Genomic DNA, 19,292 nt, shown 5'->3' on the forward strand with positions numbered 1-19,292 from the left:
AAAATATTAATCATTTTGGCGCCGCTGCCGTGGAACGAACCGGGGTCACCCGGGTGACAGGCGAGAATACTTACCACTATTTACTACAACAACGACTCTCAAAAACTTTAATCATTTTGGCGCCGCCGACACGGATTTGTGCTTAGGTAGAATTTTTAGGTTTTTTATTATTCCATTTGTTCTTTTTACGTCTCTTTGGTTGTGTCTTTGTATTACAGGTTTGAAGTTGGATACTAAAGACCTTGGAATCAAAGCTTAAAGCTAAAAGAGAAGGAAAAAAGACAAAGCAAAAAAAAATAAACAAAAAAGGAGAGAGAATTATTATTTTATTTTTTTAAGAGACTTTCCATTTTTTTTGTAATTATTATTATTATTTTTTTTTCTTTTCTTTGGACTGGACTGGACTTTGGACAATTTATTTTAATTTTAAACCCTATGGAAGGGTTATAAAAAAAAATTAAATATAAAATGTTTGCAGGGAAGGACGACGATTACAATATCGTCTCGGCCCCTCGGGTTCGCACACTGACACCGGAGTCAGTGGCCCGAGTCGACTACAGCGGTTCTTCGCCCGTTGGTACGAGAGGTAAACTTCTAAACACCCGCGAATCTCCTGTCAGCGGGTTTACTGTCTGCCTTAAGGTGATTATATGTTGAGGACTGAACCGGCTGCTTTAATTTCCTAGTAAAGGGCAAGAACTGGCCATATAAGATAAGGGTTCGGATTTCATCACCAAGAGGGGGTGTCGAGAGTTGGAGGTCGAGAGGATAGCTCAGGAGCAAGAAATCACGAGTTGATCAAACTCTGTTTCTGCTGCTGCTGATGATGAAGAACACCAAGAACACGAAGAACAGACTGGCGTAGACAGTCGTTAATCAACAGTGTCTAAGACGCACACTGGAGGATCGCAGTGCAGTCTCAACATCAACAGCACCTGTCTCTTATCGTTCTTTTTGTGACGCCTTCTGTGGGTCGTACATTCACTGTTTTACTCATTTTTATCATTTTAATCAACTTTTGAGCAACAAACATGTATTTTGAGCAAGTGATTAATATGAGAAGCTAAATCCCAACACTGGGACGACGGATGGAGCCCTATTTCACGCATGTGGTAATTTTAATAATTCTTTTTATGACTTTTGCACTTGTTTTTAATTGATTTATGGTTCGAATTAATTAGTTATCATTTTATTTGATGGGTCATGCTTGCTTAAATGTTTGATGTTCCATGCTTACGATTTATAACTAATATTTTGAGAATCTATATTGGCAAAGAATAAGAGTCCATATTTTTAATATTTGGGCTATAATTGCCTGGAATTATTATTTGAATCACATGAATGGAATTTGGTGAAATTCTTAGTCCCAGTACCTCTCACCATTGTTAATATTTTTTTTTGTATATAATTTTATTAAACCTTTAAATTTAATCTTCACAAATCTTTGAGTTCGAATCCTATTTACAACAATCACAATCAAAAATATTAATCATTTTGGCGCCGCTGCCGTGGAACGAACCGGGGTCACCCGGGTGACAGGCGAGAATACTTACCACTATTTACTACAACAACGACTCTCAAAAACTTTAATCATTTTGGCGCCGCCGACACGGATTTGTGCTTAGGTAGAATTTTTAGGTTTTTTATTATTCCATTTGTTCTTTTTACGTCTCTTTGGTTGTGTCTTTGTATTACAGGTTTGAAGTTGGATACTAAAGACCTTGGAATCAAAGCTTAAAGCTAAAAGAGAAGGAAAAAAGACAAAGCAAAAAAAAATAAACAAAAAAGGAGAGAGAATTATTATTTTATTTTTTTAAGAGACTTTCCATTTTTTTTTGTAATTATTATTATTATTTTTTTTCTTTTCTTTGGACTGGACTGGACTTTGGACAATTTATTTTAATTTTAAACCCTATGGAAGGGTTATAAAAAAAAATTAAATATAAAATGTTTGCAGGGAAGGACGACGATTACAATATCGTCTCGGCCCCTCGGGTTCGCACACTGACACCGGAGTCAGTGGCCCGAGTCGACTACAGCGGTTCTTCGCCCGTTGGTACGGGAGGTAAACTTCTAAACACCCGCGAATCTCCTGTCAGCGGGTTTACTGTCTGCCTTAAGGTGATTATATGTTGAGGACTGAACCGGCTGCTTTAATTTCCTAGTAAAGGGCAAGAACTGGCCATATAAGATAAGGGTTCGGATTTCATCACTGTTCCCTTCTTGCCCGCCTTAGGTAAACGAAACCTAACGCGAACCCAAGCTTAAAATTTGATTAGAACGAGAAATAGGGTAACGAGCTTAGTAGGAAAGTCGTTCGAAAAATATTGGTTACTCTTTTAGCATACTTCGAAGTTCATGATGGTTTCTGTGAGTTGAATGCGTGACTGCGCCGCCTTGTGATAGCGGTGAGGCCTTGGGTATCAAATCTCCACTGAGCTTCCCTCGCCTCGATTCAACTTACATTAGCTCGGATTGATTCCAGAGGGGTGTGCTCAAATTGTAACGAATTCCTTTTCGAAGGAATAGAAGCTGGTCTAGAAAACAATCTAAGTGGAGCCATCATGCTTTTTGTTTACTAGATTCTATAGGTTTGATTTGGTCGAGTCAGCCTTGTTTGTGATTGTGTAGAATTCCCTTGCAATTAAGAATGTCGAACTGGTATGATAGAAGCCAATACAATGATTATCGATCTGAATTTGAATATGGACATCATCATTTTTATGACCATGGTGGAATAGTAGTTGGGAACGCCAACCTTTTCAAGGTTATGGTTCATACCATGGTGAGCCCAATTACTATCCACACGCGAATTGGTCTTACGAGCAATAAAATCAGGAACACTGTAGTACTGGTTACTCGTTTTTGGAAACTAGTCCTGATTATGATATTTCTGAACCTGTTCCATCTCTAGAAGAGACCCAACAACGGATTAAAAGGACGTATAAACGCTTAGTTGCAATGAATAGTTCAAAAGAAGAGTGTACACGATATTCTGAGATGATAAACGAGAGTGGTAAACGTATAAGTGTTATGCTCAGTGAAATTCAGGCACGTCTAGAGGCAGAAAATTAACAGTTGGCTAATGTTGCTCGAAATAATCTAAATTTCCAAAATAGGGTTTTTAATTCTACCCTTGATATCAATAGTGAATATTTGCCTAATTTAGAGGACGAGGCTAGAATAAAAGACACTACTTATTTAGATAAGGTTCAAAAATCTTTGTACTATTATGATGATGAGGATAGTAGTAATGAAGAATCTGAAATATGTAGGCATAGTAATCAGGAATCTATTAATCCAATTGAGCTTTATAATGATTATATTATTTCTAGTTCAAATCCAAATAATTTTTATGATTATTCACCTATTCAAAAGGACGAGGATTTTATTAGGGATACCACCGTTTTAGACGATGTAGTTTTTCCTTTTGATTACGAAGCCGATAGTGGTTTAGAGGAACGGGTTTATTCCGAAAATGTTGTTTTAGAGTCTAGCGACTTAGAAACAATAGTATTAGATGAAGAAGATATACCCGTAGAGATGAGTAAAGATGCACTACCTAATAATAAATTAGAAGAATCAATTGACCATTTTCAAGAATCTAATGATCCACAAATTAGGGAGATTGGTGATTATCACCTTCCTAGTGCCTTACCTTTAACTCTCAGAAAGTCCCTTCACTTAGGACTTGATATCTCTGCCTCGACAATTTTACAAGATTACCTTCATACTCGTTTTCCCGAACCGAATGATGTCCAGGAAGAAGTTCAGTCGTTAGAAACCCATCCTCTGGTTGATGTGGTTTGCCCAGGCTATGATCCCCAGATTGACTTTGTTTTCCCACCAAATAGTTTTCTTCCAACTGTGGGAACGTTTATATTCCAAATGTGTCGAATATTAAGTTGTGAGACTAAACCTAAATGCTTTAGGAAATTAGAATCAACACATTTGCTTAAGAATGACCACTACTCTCATTTTGGTCAATTATGTAAGTCAAATCTTATTGACTTAGAGGATCCTCAGTTATTTAGGTTATTATTGTGCGCTTCTAAGATCATATTTGAGTTTTTCCAGACTCTAGGACCTAATGATTCGGATCCCACCTATGAATAAACGCATCCAATGAAAATTTTCTATTTAGACCCTTTCATAGAACCTGAACCTGAACCACAATTAGATATAAATTTCTTAATCAGGAAACTAAGTAAGGGAATGCTAGTCTTGTTCACTTTCTTGGTTCATTGCAGTTTCCTTTGGTCAGCTCTATTTAGTTTTGAAGACCCACAGTTATTTCGACTGTTACTTTATGGTTCGAGTTGACTAATCCTTTCTTAAGTCCGGCTGAAGACTTTAAACTTAGTACTTCTTGGGAGGTATCCCATGCTCATGCAACACGGTAATATCTTTCCTTAACTCTTTCGCTTCAAATGGTAACAGTTTCTCCTTGTTCATGCTTTTAGTTTCATCTTTAGAACATTGAGGACAATGTTAGATTTAAGTCTGGGGGTATGGGAAAATCTTTTAGTTGCAATAAATAAATACGCTCCAGAACCTAGAGATTTATGCGTATTCAGGATGGCACTAACTAATCTAAGTGGATGGAAGCATCTTGGTTGTAGGAGTTGAGGAACCAATCTGATTAGATGGAAACATCTATAGAGTCTATTCATAAAAGCACAGAGCTCAGGTGTTAGAAATAACATGATAGTTGCACCATATCTGGTTGAGTCCTTTTCATTTTATTTTTTTTATTTTTTCTTTTTAAACTATGTTTCTCTAAGTGATTAGGTGGGGCACACGATTCAAGTTGTTACCACTGCTAGGGTGAATGAGAGTGACCGAGTTACTAAAAAAAAAAAAAAATAACCGGACCAGTTAGACCAATCGGAATAAGTATTAACACTTGGATAGCAATATGCGTGTGTTCTCCCTGTTTTCGTCGCCTAAGAAAGCGTGGAATGCAGGACCCGTGGGAACTATCGTGTAATATGCTGACAAGAAGCATGCGCTTGGATCAAAAAGATCTATTCATGCTGTTAAGTTAAAAAAAAAATGGTTATTGTTCTGTGTAGTCAACTGCTGGTTCCCTTGTATTTGCCAGTTTGTTGATCTAGATTTAAGTTATTGACCACTGGTTCCCTTGTATATGCCAGTTGTGTTGATATTAGTCAGACCGGTATCTCAGTCCATTAGGATAGGTTCATTCTGGCAGTGGCCTTCAGACAGATATGTGAAACATCGATCATTTGGTTAACATCAAAACCATCTAGATTTTTCTATTTCCATCTCCTTTTTATATCCATATGATTAGTTTGACTCCGAATATGATGTCCATAGTGCAACTATCTGAGTAGAGCTCTGTCACTTTATATGAATTTTAGTATGCTTGAGTGCAAACTCGTGTACAACAATTGGAATTTCGCATCAGGGTACTTCCTCCTATAGTCAATGATTGTATGCCAACCAAGGAGATTCTTTAGTGCCTTCCAAGGTTCTGCGTAAATAGCTAGGGTATGGAGTATTGGTTTTGTGGGTACACCTCTGGTAAACCCTCCCGAGATTAACTCGGTCACTAGGGACACCTAGTGAGTTAAGATTTTATTTTCCATATTAGTTTTGCTCGAGGACTAGTAAATAATAAGTTTGGGGGTGTTGATAGACGCATTTATGTGTCTAATATGTCTCATTTGTATGTATTGTTAGTGCTCGATTTTGTATTTATTGTGTTATTTTATGTCTTTGTAGGAAATTTTAGAGAAATAAGCCCTTGCGGCGAAATGGGCTTAAAAAGTGGTGTTTTACACCCCAGGATAAAGTGTTAAAGGCACCCCAGAAATACGCTAAAAGCACCCGGAGGAGTTGTTAAAAACACCCCAAAAAATTACTATTTCCGCCTCAATTGCTAAAGGGACCCCAGGAATGGATAAAGGGGAGGTCCCTTTCTTCCAAAATTTGAAATCATAAAAAGGCGGGAAAAATGATGCATGCAACTGACAGAAGTTTGATCGGACATTTGGACGTGATTTTGTGCGATTCAATCGCTGAAACTTTGTGGAAAGATGTGATATATCATAATAAAGATGGTATGGGTGTTTGGTTCGACCATAATTGGCTTGAATTGGCTAGGCAATCCACGAGCTGGAAAAAGGGGAATACGTGCAGGGAAGAGTTGTTCACGGGATTCAGCGTGTTTGTACGTGTTTGGATGGAGTTGGGATGCTGTAGAAACTTGTTTGGAGTGTGTTCCACATCAACAGAAGCGCGGAAGAGGAATTAAAGGAAAGAAAATCCCGTATTTCTTTGAAAAAGGAAAGAAAATATCCCGAGTAAAAGAAGATTATTTGGGATTAATTGAGGAGATTCAACGCGTGTTTTTGGTTTAAATAGGTTCCCTGGGAGTCCTAAAGGGGGTGTCGAGAGTTGGAGGTCGAGAGGATAGCTCAGGAGCAAGAAATCACGAGTTGATCAAACTCTGTTTCTGCTGCTGCTGCTGATGAAGAACACCAAGAACACGAAGAACAGACTGGCGTAGACAGTCGTTAATCAACAGTGTCTAAGACGCACACTGGAGGATCGCAGTGCAGTCTCAACATCAACAGCACCTGTCTCTTATCGTTCTTTTTGTGACGCCTTCTGTGGGTCGTACATTCACTGTTTTACTCATTTTTATCATTTTAATCAACTTTTGAGCAACAAACATGTATTTTGAGCAAGTGATTAATATGAGAAGCTAAATCCCAACACTGGGACGACGGATGGAGCCCTATTTCACGCATGTGGTAATTTTAATAATTATTTTTATGACTTTTGCACTTGTTTTTAATTGATTTATGGTTCGAATTAATTAGTTATCATTTTATTTGATGGGTCATGCTTGCTTAAATGTTTGATGTTCCATGCTTACGATTTATAACTAATATTTTGAGAATCTATATTGGCAAAGAATAAGAGTCCATATTTTTAATATTTGAGCTATAATTGGATGGAGTTATTATTTGAATCACATGAATGGAATTTGGTGAAATTCTTAGTCCCAGTACCTCTCAACATTGTTAATATTTTTTTTTGTATATAATTTTACTAAACCTTTAAATTTAATCTTCACAAATCTTTGAGTTTGAATCCTATTTACTACAATCACAATAAAAAATCTTAATCAAGCATACAATCACACAGGAATCATTCACAGGTTTTGTATAGACACACTTTTCAGATTCATTGATTTTAAAACCACTAGAAAACATTACATGATCAAATTTTCCATGCCATTGTTTAGGTGCTTGTTTCAATCCATACAAAGATTTTTTCAGTTTACAAACTTTTTTTCATAACCTTTCACTACAAAGCCCTCAGGTTGTTCCATGTAAATTTCTTCATCTAATTCACCATGTAGAAAAGCTGTTTTTACATCCATTTGACGTATCTCTAGGTTATGAACCGCATCTATAGCAATTAACATCCTAATGGAAGTAATTCTCGTAACGGTTGAGTAAGTATCAAAGAAATCTACACCTTCCTTTTGTTTGTAACCTTTAACTACTAACCTGGCCTTGTATTTTTGAATAGTTCCATCTATGTTACGTTTTCTCCTGAAGATCCATTTACATCCTATGGCCTTACACCCTGGAGGTAAATCTACTATCTCTCATGTATCATTTTCTTTGATGGATTCCATTTCACTAATAGAAGTCTCTTTCCACCACGGAGCTTCAGAAGAAGTCATGGCTTCTCTATAGGTCTGAGGATCAGACTTTGCTAGTGTTACGAAGTCAGGTCCAAAGGAGGTTTTGGTTCTAGACCTTATACTTATCCTAGGATCAATTTATACTTAATCTTCCTCCAAAGTTAAAGTCTGACTGGTTGAAGGGACATCTAGGGGATCAACACCTCTCTTACGAGAGTCATATTTTAATGGAAAAACATTTTCAAAAAACATAGCATCCCTAGACTCCATAATAGTATTCACACCAATTTCAAAAATATCAGAACTCACAACCATAAATCTATGTGCAGGTGTATGCTCAGGATACCCTATGAAGACACAGTCAACAGTTTTGGGTCCTATCTTGGTTGCTTTAGGTTTAGGGATCTGAACCTTAGCTAAACACCCCCACACTTTGAAGTATGTTAAAGAAGGTTGTCTACCTTTCCACAATTCATATGGAGTTTTATCTGATCCTTTAAAAGGTACTCTGTTCAGGATATAGAAGGCTGAGAGGACAGCTTCCCCCCACAAGTTCGAAGGTAATCCTGAACTAATTAACATGGCATTCATCATCTCCTTAAGGGTACGTTTCTTACATTCAGCTACACCATTCGACTGAGGTGAATAAGGAGGGGTAACTTCGTGTATTATGCCATGTTCTAGACAGAAATCTCCTATAGGAGTTATGTACTCACCACCACGGTCAGACCTAATGGTTTTAATGGTAGTATTAAATTGGTTTTAAACTTCTAGTTTATACCTCTTAAAGGCTTCTAAGGCATCATCCTTATCTCTAAGAAAATATATGTGACAATACCTAGTACAGTCGTCTATAAAAGTAACAAACCATTTCTTACCACCTCTAGTTTGAACCGATTTCATGTCAACTAGGTCTGAGTGAATTAATTCTAAGGGTTTAGAATTTCTATGAACATTTTTTCTAAAAAGGTTTTTCTAGCATATTTTGATTCTACGCAAATTTCAGATTTGTGTTCTTTTTCCAAACTAAATTTGGGTATGCATCCTACATTAGCTAGTTTATGCATTGACTTATAATTTAATCTAAGTCTACCATGCAAAACATTCAAACACACACAAAATATTAAAAATGTTCACTTCGTCAATTTTCCTTTAAGCTTATATAAATCCAAAGTTATATAACCGATGCCTGAAAAATCATTTCCCTTAGTTACGACAAGTTTTTTACTGATTCATTTAATATCTTAAATCTTTTACCATCTTCAGTAGAACAAGATACAAGATTCTAGATTGCATATGCCCGGAACATGAAAATTCATTCAATGTGAGAATGTTATAGATATGAGCTTCTGCTCGACCTTTCCCTTTTATGCAACCTCTGTCGCAAATGAGTTACTCATATAGAGTTTCTCAACATCCCTTATTCTCAGATAAGAAGTGAACAGATATTTGTTTTAACAAACATGCTTAGTGGATCAAGAGTCCACCCCAGTCTCTCACATAGGTTATCATGCCACTAAACTCGTTCTAGTTTGTTTCAACTAAATTAGCATTAACTTTCTGCTTATTAAGGTTTTATGTTGTCTACACATTAATGCCATTTGACCAGGAATTTTACAAACATAACAAACACCCTTAATTAAAGTAATGCTAGATTTAGGTCTATGAAACATACCTTTGTTACGAGAGCTATGCAAAGTGTTGCATTTTATCTTCTCACATTTGCCATCTTTGAAAGATTTATTTTCAGCCACATGCGCCTATTAGCCATGTCCCTTGTAGATGGAACCTTTATTCACAAACCACAATTCCGAATCAGAAAATAAAATACGAATTTTGAAGATAGCATCTAGATTTACAAACTTCGTTTGAACCACCATTTCAAAAAAACACTCATGGTTACCCCACAAAAACTAATATTATCAACAATAAATTTTTTTCGTCAGAATTTTTCAGGAACATTTCTCTGTTTTGTAAAATATCGAAAAAATACTGTTACAACTCCAAAAATTCTGAAATTTTACGTGGGTAACTATAAAGATGTCTACTACATAATGAAAAAAGGGTTTATCAAAATTCTTTTTAGGTTAAGAGATAAACTCGAAACTCTACAGCTGACCCAAAAATTCATTTTTTGCTTTTTCACTCCACAAATAACATCCATGATTGTTGGGTGCAATAATTAAATACAAGTAACAATCAAATAAACAAAAATTATTGATATTTATATCCTTTATAATTGAAGTGATCGGCTTGACAAAACGGATGAGCTCCCCAGAAATGTTTTCTGACCCATCAACATCGTTCTTACCCATTGTTACAGATAGAAAAAACTATTGTGTTAAGAATATTGCAACTGTAACAATAAACACTCAAAGAAAGATGTTAGAAGTAAAATTTCTGGAAGGTAAATAAATACTCAAAAGGACAGCAAACAGAGGACAGAGTCACGTATTCAACACGTTGTCCTTAACACAATAGTTGACTGGTACGCCTCAAGAATGAGTGATGCCTATACCCTGTGGTAAAGATGTATCCAGGATAAAACTGCCCGTTTCAAGTATTGTTAGCACTACAATACTTTCCCACTCATACTAACTCAACAGCAAAGCACAGAAGCAAAGAAAAAGACCACACAGAGGGAGAGAGACGGAAAGAAGAGGATAGTAGCTCTTCTGGACACAAATGAAAATGAAAGTTTCGAATTCTTTTTATAGGCAAACAAAAATGGTGAAATCAATGCACATTAATGTGCGAATCAAAACTGCATGTGAAATAATGCTGCCACGATGTCGACATAATTCTGTCATCAACATTCAAAAACCGGTAAAAAAATGTCGACATCCATGCAAATAAATCCGTTAAGAAAAATGTTTTTGGTAAAAGAATAAATTCACCCGGGTCACACGCCCACCATATTTAAGACATAATTTATTTTGATTTTCAAAATGATTAGGAAATAAATCAAAAAAAAAAAAATTCCAAAAAAGGAAAGTCTTGGTTGACCAAAGTCCATGGCGCAAGCACGAGCTCGAGCCCTAAGCCAAAGCCCTTAGTGGGAACAAAAATATTTCTCCCTACCCGTTCCACCCACATTTTTTTACTAACTAACCATAAAGGAATAGCTATATAGTGGAACTCCTTTTTAGTCACCCAATGTGGGACTAAAGAACCTATTTCATTCACTCATAGAAAATGAGTAAGAACTCTTAGAGACCCAAAAGTCCTAAGTTCCATTCCCACCAAGACCATAAAATCAAAAAATTAAAAACTCATTTTCTCCAACAAATCCAACATAGCTGAAAGCTTCATGATAGACACATTTTTGTGTCCAATTTGTCCTCAATGTTTCGTATTGTTAGTACTCGTTTTCGTACTTATTATGGTATTTTGTGTGTTTGTAGGTATTTTTTGGAAATAAATATTGTTGGAAAATTCGGCTCGAAAAATCACTCGGAGCACCCCCGGAGGACATTTGCTATACGGACCCCCACTTTTGCTAAGGAGCACCCGCGGCTATGTGTATCCCATTTGTCTATAGAACCCACTGGTTATTTGGCACCCAAGACGTTGGATAAGGGATAACCTCCTTCTTCGTTTGGATTAAGAAAAATGGCGGGAAAATTTTCACACCACTAACAAATTTTCAGTTCGTGATTTGGAGGGGTTATAGTGTGATTCAACGGCTAATTTTGATTGGGATGAACGTGATATTCCCAAACAATGATGGTATGGGTGTTCAAATGAGTTTACTTGGGCTGGATAATAGCTGGGAAGAAAACAGGGTATGTGTGCAGTTGAGATAATCACGGGATTTGCATGAGTTGGAGAGAGTTCTGCGCATGCTAGGAAAATTCTAACAACCATTTGGGTCGTGACAGAGATGAATAAGGAGAATTTGCAGCTGTATAACGCGTGCAGGAACAGAAAAGGGAAAGAATATTTTCCCGTGTCTGGCAGAGTTATTGAGAATTATCCTGGAGTTATTACAGCAATTCTTAGGCCATGATGAGTATATAAAGACTGTTCGGAGGTCATAGAATGGTTACAGAGAGATTGGGGAGAAAACAGAGCAAAGAAACGTAAGTTGGAGAGATCTGCTGCTGCTGCCATTGAAGAGAACACGAAGAACAATAGACTGTAGAAGACAGTCGTTGTGCTACAGTGACAACGACACTCTATTTCTGTCGTTCTCTGTAACAACTCGGTTTGTAACAGATATAAGTGTTACAAACCCGATTTTAATTTTTTTTCTCCCATTTCATTATTTGTAAACACCATTTGAGCAATGAAATCAACTTTTGAGCGTGTTTCCAACATGATAATGAACTAAATCTCCTACAACCAAGGCAATGAGGAAGCTATTTACGCATGAATAATTGGTAACTATTTTATTTTCTCTAATTTATAATTTATAATTCACTCAATCACTGCTTTTGCAAAGTTTTAAATTGTTTGCATAATTTTCTTAATAAGTTGTGATTCAATCTGATAGGTTATACTTTGTTTAGTCAATTGATAATCTATGCTTAGGGAATACAATTGATATTTGAAAATTTGCCTGATTATTTGTGAGTTAAGAAAATAAGGGACTTAAAAGATAATTAGAGTTTTGGGTTATTTACCATCATTCATTCATGCGTAATAGTGGAATCAGTGCCTTGGTTATTTTTAAATCTTGAAATTAATTTTGCAACAAGTTTTCTATTTTTAAGTTTTATAAGTCTAAAATCTTTTGCTTTCACAAATCTCAACGAACTTATTACTACAACAATCATTGAAAATACCATCAATTTTTGGCGCCGCCGACGCGGATTTGTCTTTAGGTTAGAGTTTTTAGATTTTCTTATTTTATTTTTTTTTATTTTTTTATTTTTTTTATTTTTTTTAGGTTTTTATTTGTTTGTTCTACTTTACGTTTATTTATTTTTGGGGTTTTTGTCTTTTTACTGCAGATTTTGGAATTTGGAGCGAGAAAAATTTGCCAAAGCTTTTGGTGAATACTTAAAGATTTGGAGTTACAGACAAAGTGAAAAGAGCGAAAAAAAAATAAAAAGAGAGCAAATTTTATTAGATTTTTTTTTATCTTTTTTAATTTATTTTAGTTTTTAGAATTTGTATTAGGACATTCTCTATTTTTGTAATTTTCTTTTTATTTTTACTTTTGAACTTCCCTATTTGGACTTTGGACTTGGATATTTGGACATTCTTTGATTTTTTTTAAACCCTACGGAATGGTAGTATTAAATACAAACTGTTTGCAGAGAAGGACGGCAATTACGATATCGCCTCGGCCCCTCGGGTTCGTACATGACATAGGAGTCGTGGCCCGAGTCGACTACAACGGTTCATCCCCCGTCTGGTATGGGAGGTAAGTTTGTCGAAACACTCGTGAATCCCCTGTCAGCGAGTTACTGTATTCCTTCGTTTGCATATATGCTGAGGATTTGAAAACGGCTGCTTTAATTTCCTAGTAAAGGGAAAGGACTGGCCATACAAGATAAGGGTTCGGATTTCATCACCGTTCCCTTCTTGCCCGCCTTAGGAAAACGAAACCAAACGCATACCTAAGCCTAAAATTTGACTAGAACGAGACCTATAGGATAACGAGCTTAATAGGAAAGTCATTCGAAAAATATTGGTTACTCTTTTAAGCATGCTTCAAAGTCCATGATGGTTTCTGTGAGTTGAATACGCCGCCTTGTAACGCCGGTGAGGCCTTGGGTATCAAAGCTCCATTGAGCTTCCCTCGTCTCGATTCAACTTACTTTAACTCGAATTGATTCCAGAGGGGTTTTCTTGAATTGTAACGAATTACCTTTCGAAGGATTAGAAGCTGGTCTAGAAACAATCTAAGTGGATCCATCATGCTTTTTGTTTGCTAGAAATCAGTAGGTTTGCTGTGGTGGAGTCATCCTTGTTTGTGTTTGCATAGAACCTCCCTTCCTTTTAGGATTTCTTTCTTTTTCTTTTGTTTTTCTAGTGTATGCCCGAGGTTATTAGAAAGCGGGCTTGGAAAAGAAATACTCTAGGTCGTTTGATTAGTGACAAACCTATTAGTTCTTCTTGTGAAGGCGGGGATCTCGAAGACTCTTCTTTTGAGAGCCCTGTCTTTGGAAATTTCAGCTTTCAAAACTTGACAATTAGTGAAGAAAGTACTCCTAGTCCTTTGGTAGTGCCATAAATGGCAACTTTGAAAGCTTTATTAAACCCAACTAGGACCTCTCGTCCGTCTTGTATCAAGTTAGCTGAAACCGAGGCAAATTATGAAATCAAACCTGGGACTTTACAGATGCTCCCAATCTTTTTAGGAAAAGAGAATGACAACCCCTATTTTCATGTTAGGGAATTTGAGGAAGTTTGTAGTACTCTAAATATTAAAAACCTTAGTGATGATGCGTTGAAACTTAGGTTATTCACCTTTCCTTAAAAGATAAAGCCAAATCTTGGTTGTATAGTTTGGCTTCTGAGTCAATTGAAACCTATGACCAACTTACATCTGCTTTTATACATAAGTTTTTCCCAAGGCACAAAACATCGTCTATTAGGACACAAATATGTACTTTTGCTCAACAAGAGGGAGAATCTTTATATAAGTATTTAGAAAGGTTCAATGACTTAATATCTCAATATCCTCATCATGGTTTAGAGATGGTTAGGTTAGTTCAGATCCTCTACGAGGGTTTAGATTATTCAACAACAACCATGGTTGAGTCATTATGCACAGGTGGGTTTGAGAATAAAACTGTTAATGAGGCGATGACATTTTTGAATGAAATCGCCGATAAGACCCAACAATGGGAAAATAGTAGGGAACACCAGAAAACAATTCTTCTAAGTAGAGGAAATGTCAATAGGGTAGAAGGATCCTATGAGTCAGATGCTAAAATAGCAGCCATAGCCAAAAGGTTAGAAGCCTTAGAATTAGGTCATTCTAGTGGTAATAGTGGTAGAATAGAGCCTTTTTGGGAAGGCCATACTGTTGAGGAGCAAGCCAATGCTCTTTATAACAACAATATATTCGATAACCGTCGGAAGTTTGACCCATATTCAGAAACCTATAACCCTGGATGGAGAAACCATCCCAACATTTCTTGGTCTAAGGGCCAGAATTAAGGTCAGTCTAGTAACTCTCAGGTTCCCCCAGGTTTTGGATATACTAAGAAACCTCAGCTCCGGCACAGTTTCAGAACCCTTCGGATAAGAAGATTATGAGTTTAGAAGAGTCTCTTGCTTTGTTAACTCGTAACACTGTGCAGTTTCAGCAATCTGTCGCTCAAGGTTTAGAAGAAAATAAGAGAATAGGTCAGGCTAACTCTCAGGCTATTTCCGAGTTGAAAACCCAGGTTAGTCAGATAAATGAGTCTTTAAGAGAAAGAGGTAAGTTTCCTAGTCAAACTCAACCCAACCCTAGAGGAATTAATGAAATAGGTGAAAGACCATCCGAACATGTAAATGTTATTAAAACCCTTAGGAGTGGTAGAGTGATATACAACAAGGTTTCCATGCCTGATAGTGAACATGCTGTAGTTCACCCTTCTGAACCAGAAACTGAGGAGATTGATAGAGTCTCTAAAGAGACCAATGAGGGTCATATTGAGACCGGCTTTGTTCCTAGATCCCCATTCCCACAGCTGCTAGTTCCAACTAAGAGGGAGTCTAACTTTAATGATATATTGGAGGTTTTTAAACAGGTAACTATCAACCTTCCATTATTAGATGCGATTAAGAAGATTCCCGCTTATGCCAAGTTTCTTAAGGATATGTGTACGCGAAAGCGAAAACTTAGTGTCCAGAAGAAAGCCTTCCTAGCTAGTCATGTGAGTTCTATTATTCAGAATACCACTACTCCTAAGTATAAAGACCCAGGGTCCCCTACTATTTCTTGCACAATAAGTAAATACCGTGTCGAGAAACCTTTGCTTGACTTAGGAGCCAGTGTGAACTTACTTCCATACCATGTGTACCTTAATCTAGGACTTGGTGAGATGAAACCTACCCAGATGACACTTCAGTTAGCTGATAGGTCCGTTAAAATTCCTCGTGGTGTGATCGAGGATGTTCTTATAGAGGTCGACAAGTTTATATATCTTGTGGATTTTTTTATCCTAGATACTCAACCTGTCCCTGACCCAGAGAACCAGATACCAGTGATTTAGGTCGCCCGTTTTTAGCTACATCCAATGCGATCATCAACTGTCGAAACGGTATTATGAATTATTTTTTTGGTAATATGACTATTGAGCTGAAATTTTTTAATATTAGTAAGCTACCCCCTGAACTAGATGACTCGAACATAAAAGAGGTGAACATGATAGGAACATTAGTCGAGGAGTCATTACCAAACACTTTGTTAGAAGATCCATTAGAAAAATGCCTAGCTCACTTTGGGATTGATTTTGATGATGATAATGTAATGAGGTAAATGCTCTGTTAGATCCAACCCCTTTGGTAATGGATGGAAACCTAAGTTCGAACCACTACTAGTTTCTAAGTATACCCTAGTTCCTTATTTAGAAGAGCCTCCTAAATTGGACCTTAAACCATTATCAAATACCCATGAAGTATGTGTTTTTAGGCCAATCTGAAACTTTACCTGTGATTATAGCATCCGACTTGGATAGTGATCAGGAAAGTAGGCTAGTAACCGTCCTTAAAAACAACAAGAAAGCTTTAGTGTGGACCATAGCAGACATTAAGGGTATAAGTCCTGCTGATTGTATGCATCATATCTATTTAGAGAGTGACACCAAACCTTCTATGGAGATGCAACGTCGACTGAACCCTAATATGAAAGAAGTAGGTCGAACCGAGGTTCCTAAGTTGTTAAATGCAGGCATTATCTACCCCATTTCACACAGTAAGTGGGTCATCCACGTTCAGGTTGTTCCTAAGATATCCAGTATTACTGTAGTCCAGAATGAGAATAACGAGTTAATCCCAACCCGGGTGACCACGGGTTGGCGTGTCTGTATTGACTATAGAAAATTGAACAAGGTCACTAGGAAGGACCACTTTCCCCTTCCCTTCATCGACCAAATGCTAGAGAGATTAGCTGGACGTAGCCATTATTGCTTTTTAGATGGATACTGCGGTTATAATCAGGTTGTTATTGCACCAGAAGACCAAGAGAAAACCACTTTTACCTGTCCCTTTGGTACCTTTGTGTATAGACGCATGCCTTTCGGGCTATGTAATGCCCCTGCGACCTTTCAGCGTTGTATGTTGAGCATATTTTCTGACATGGTAGAACGGTTCTTAGAGGTCTTTATGGATGATTTTTCAGTGTTTGGTTCGTCTTTCGATGAGTGCTTGCATCATTTGTCATTAGTTTTGATTAGGTGTAAGGAAAATAATTTAGTGCTTAATTGGGTGAAATGTCACTTCGTAGTTCGTTCAGGAATTGTTCTAGGGCATATCGTATCTTCGAAGGGTATAGAGGTAGATAGAGCCAAAGTTGACCTTATTAAAACTTTACAGGTACCAAAAACCGTAAGAGATATTAAGTCATTCTTAGGGCATGCAGGTTTTTATCGTCGATTCATTAAGAATTTTAGCTTGATTTCCAGACCCCTTTGCAATTTGCTTGCAAAAGACGTTAAGTTTGTCTTTGATGATGCTTATTTAGAGGCTTTTGAGAAGCTTAAGACTTTACTCACTACCTCCCCCATAGTCCAGGCACCCAATTGGAACCTACCCTTTGAGATCATGTGTGATGCTTCAGATTATGCCATTGTGTTTTCCTTAGACAAGTTTAGACCCTATCTCTTAGGTTCTAAGATCGTAATATATACTGATCATGCTTCTTTGAAATATCTTATGTCTAAGAAGGATACGAAACCTAGATTGATTAGGTGGATCCTTTTGTTGCAAGAGTTTTCTCCAGACATTAGAGACAAAAAGGCTGCCGAAAATGTAGTAGCAGACCACTTGTCTAGGATAGCTGTTGATTCCCCTGATGATCCCCTTCCTATAAGGGATAGCTTTCCTGATGAACAACTGTTCTTTGTTACCCAATTACCTTGGTATACGAATATAGTTAATCATCTTGTTACTGGTCGAATGCCCCATCATTGGGGTAAACAAGATCGTTCTAGGTTTTTAGCCGAGGTTAAGCACTTCTTTTGGGATGATCCTTATTTATTTAAGTATTGTACCGACCAGATTATTAGGAGATGTATACCTCGGAATGACCAGTCCAGTATTATTTCCTTTTGTCATGATCATGCTTGTGGGGGTCACTTTAGTGCTAAGAAGACTGCTGCTAAGATATTGCAGTGTGGATTCTGTTGGCCTGCGTTGTTTAAAGACTCCCACAGTTACTGTGTTACTTGTGAACGTTTCCAGAAATTAGGAACCATTTCCCGTAGGAACATGATGCCCTTGAACCCTATTTGATGTGTGGGGTATTGACTTTATGGGTCCGTTTCCTAATTCTTTCGGTAACTTATATATCCTTGTCTTTGTAGACTATGTCTCTAGGTGGACTGAGGCGGTTGCGTATAAGACTAATGACCATAGGGTTGTGATTGAGTTCTTGAAAGATGATATACTTACATGTTTTGGTACACCGCGAGCTATAATTAGTGATGGAGGGTCGGACTTTTGTAATGGACCTTTTAGGCTTTTGATGAAGAAATATGGTATTACACATAAGGTAGCTACCCCATATCATCCACAGACTAGTGGTCAGGTAGAGGTTTCCAATAGGGAGATAAAGTGTATATTAGAGAAAATATTTAATCCTAATCGGAAAGATTGGTCGTCTAGGCTTACTGATGCCCTATGGGCTTACCGTACTGTGTTTAAGACCCCCGTTAGAATGTCACCTTATCGACTTGTGAATGGCAAGGCATGTCACTTACCTATTGAGTTAGAACATAAAGCATATTGGGATGTTAAGCAGCTAAATTTTTCACTATACAAGGCAAGAGCCCTTAGGAAACTCCAGCTCAATGAGTTGGAAGAGATTCGTAGAGATGCATACGATAGTGCTAAGGAGTATAAGAACAAAATGAAACATGTGCATGATAAGAATATTTTAAGAAAGTCATTTTCTCCAGGTCAAAAAGTTCTTCTGTAGGATACCCGCTTGCATCTTTTCCCTTCGAAGTTACGTTCTCGGTGGACGGGTCCTTTTTATTGTTCGCACTGTGTTTCCTCATGGAGCTGTTGAGATCGAGACACCGGATGGTAGTAGTTCTTCGAAGGTTAACGTTCAGAGATTGAAACCATTTTTAGATCCCTTTCCTACAGGTGATCTTGAGGAGGTCCCTCTGGAGGACCATGTTTACCCTTGATTGACCATCGAGGCGATTGTATGTTGTATATTAGTTTTTGATTTTTTCTTCACCCAGGTACTATCTTTCCGACTTCTGTATTTACTGATTCCTCATGTTACTTTACTTTTTGGTATTTCTCTTTCATTATAAACATTGAGGACAATGTTAGATTTAAGTTTGGGGGTGGGGAACAAACTTTTTGTTAGCTTTTAGTTGCAATAAATAAACTCCAGAGCCTAGAAATTTATGCTTATTAAGGTTGGCACTAACCAATCTAAGTGGATGGGAACATCTTGGTTATAGGAGTTGAGGAACCAATCTGA

The 19,292-nt window shown here is 37.2% G+C and overlaps 1 pseudogene; it reads right to left on the reverse strand.

The window, feature by feature from the left end:
* Window positions 1–14,234: 14,234 nt before the first annotated feature.
* On the reverse strand, window positions 14,235–14,334 carry LOC113354748 (annotated as a pseudogene).
* Window positions 14,335–19,292: the final 4,958 nt, after the last annotated feature.

This window comes from Papaver somniferum, chromosome 2 (assembly GCF_003573695.1).
Source record: "Papaver somniferum cultivar HN1 chromosome 2, ASM357369v1, whole genome shotgun sequence".
In the NCBI taxonomy this organism is placed as follows: Eukaryota; Viridiplantae; Streptophyta; class Magnoliopsida; order Ranunculales; family Papaveraceae; genus Papaver; species Papaver somniferum.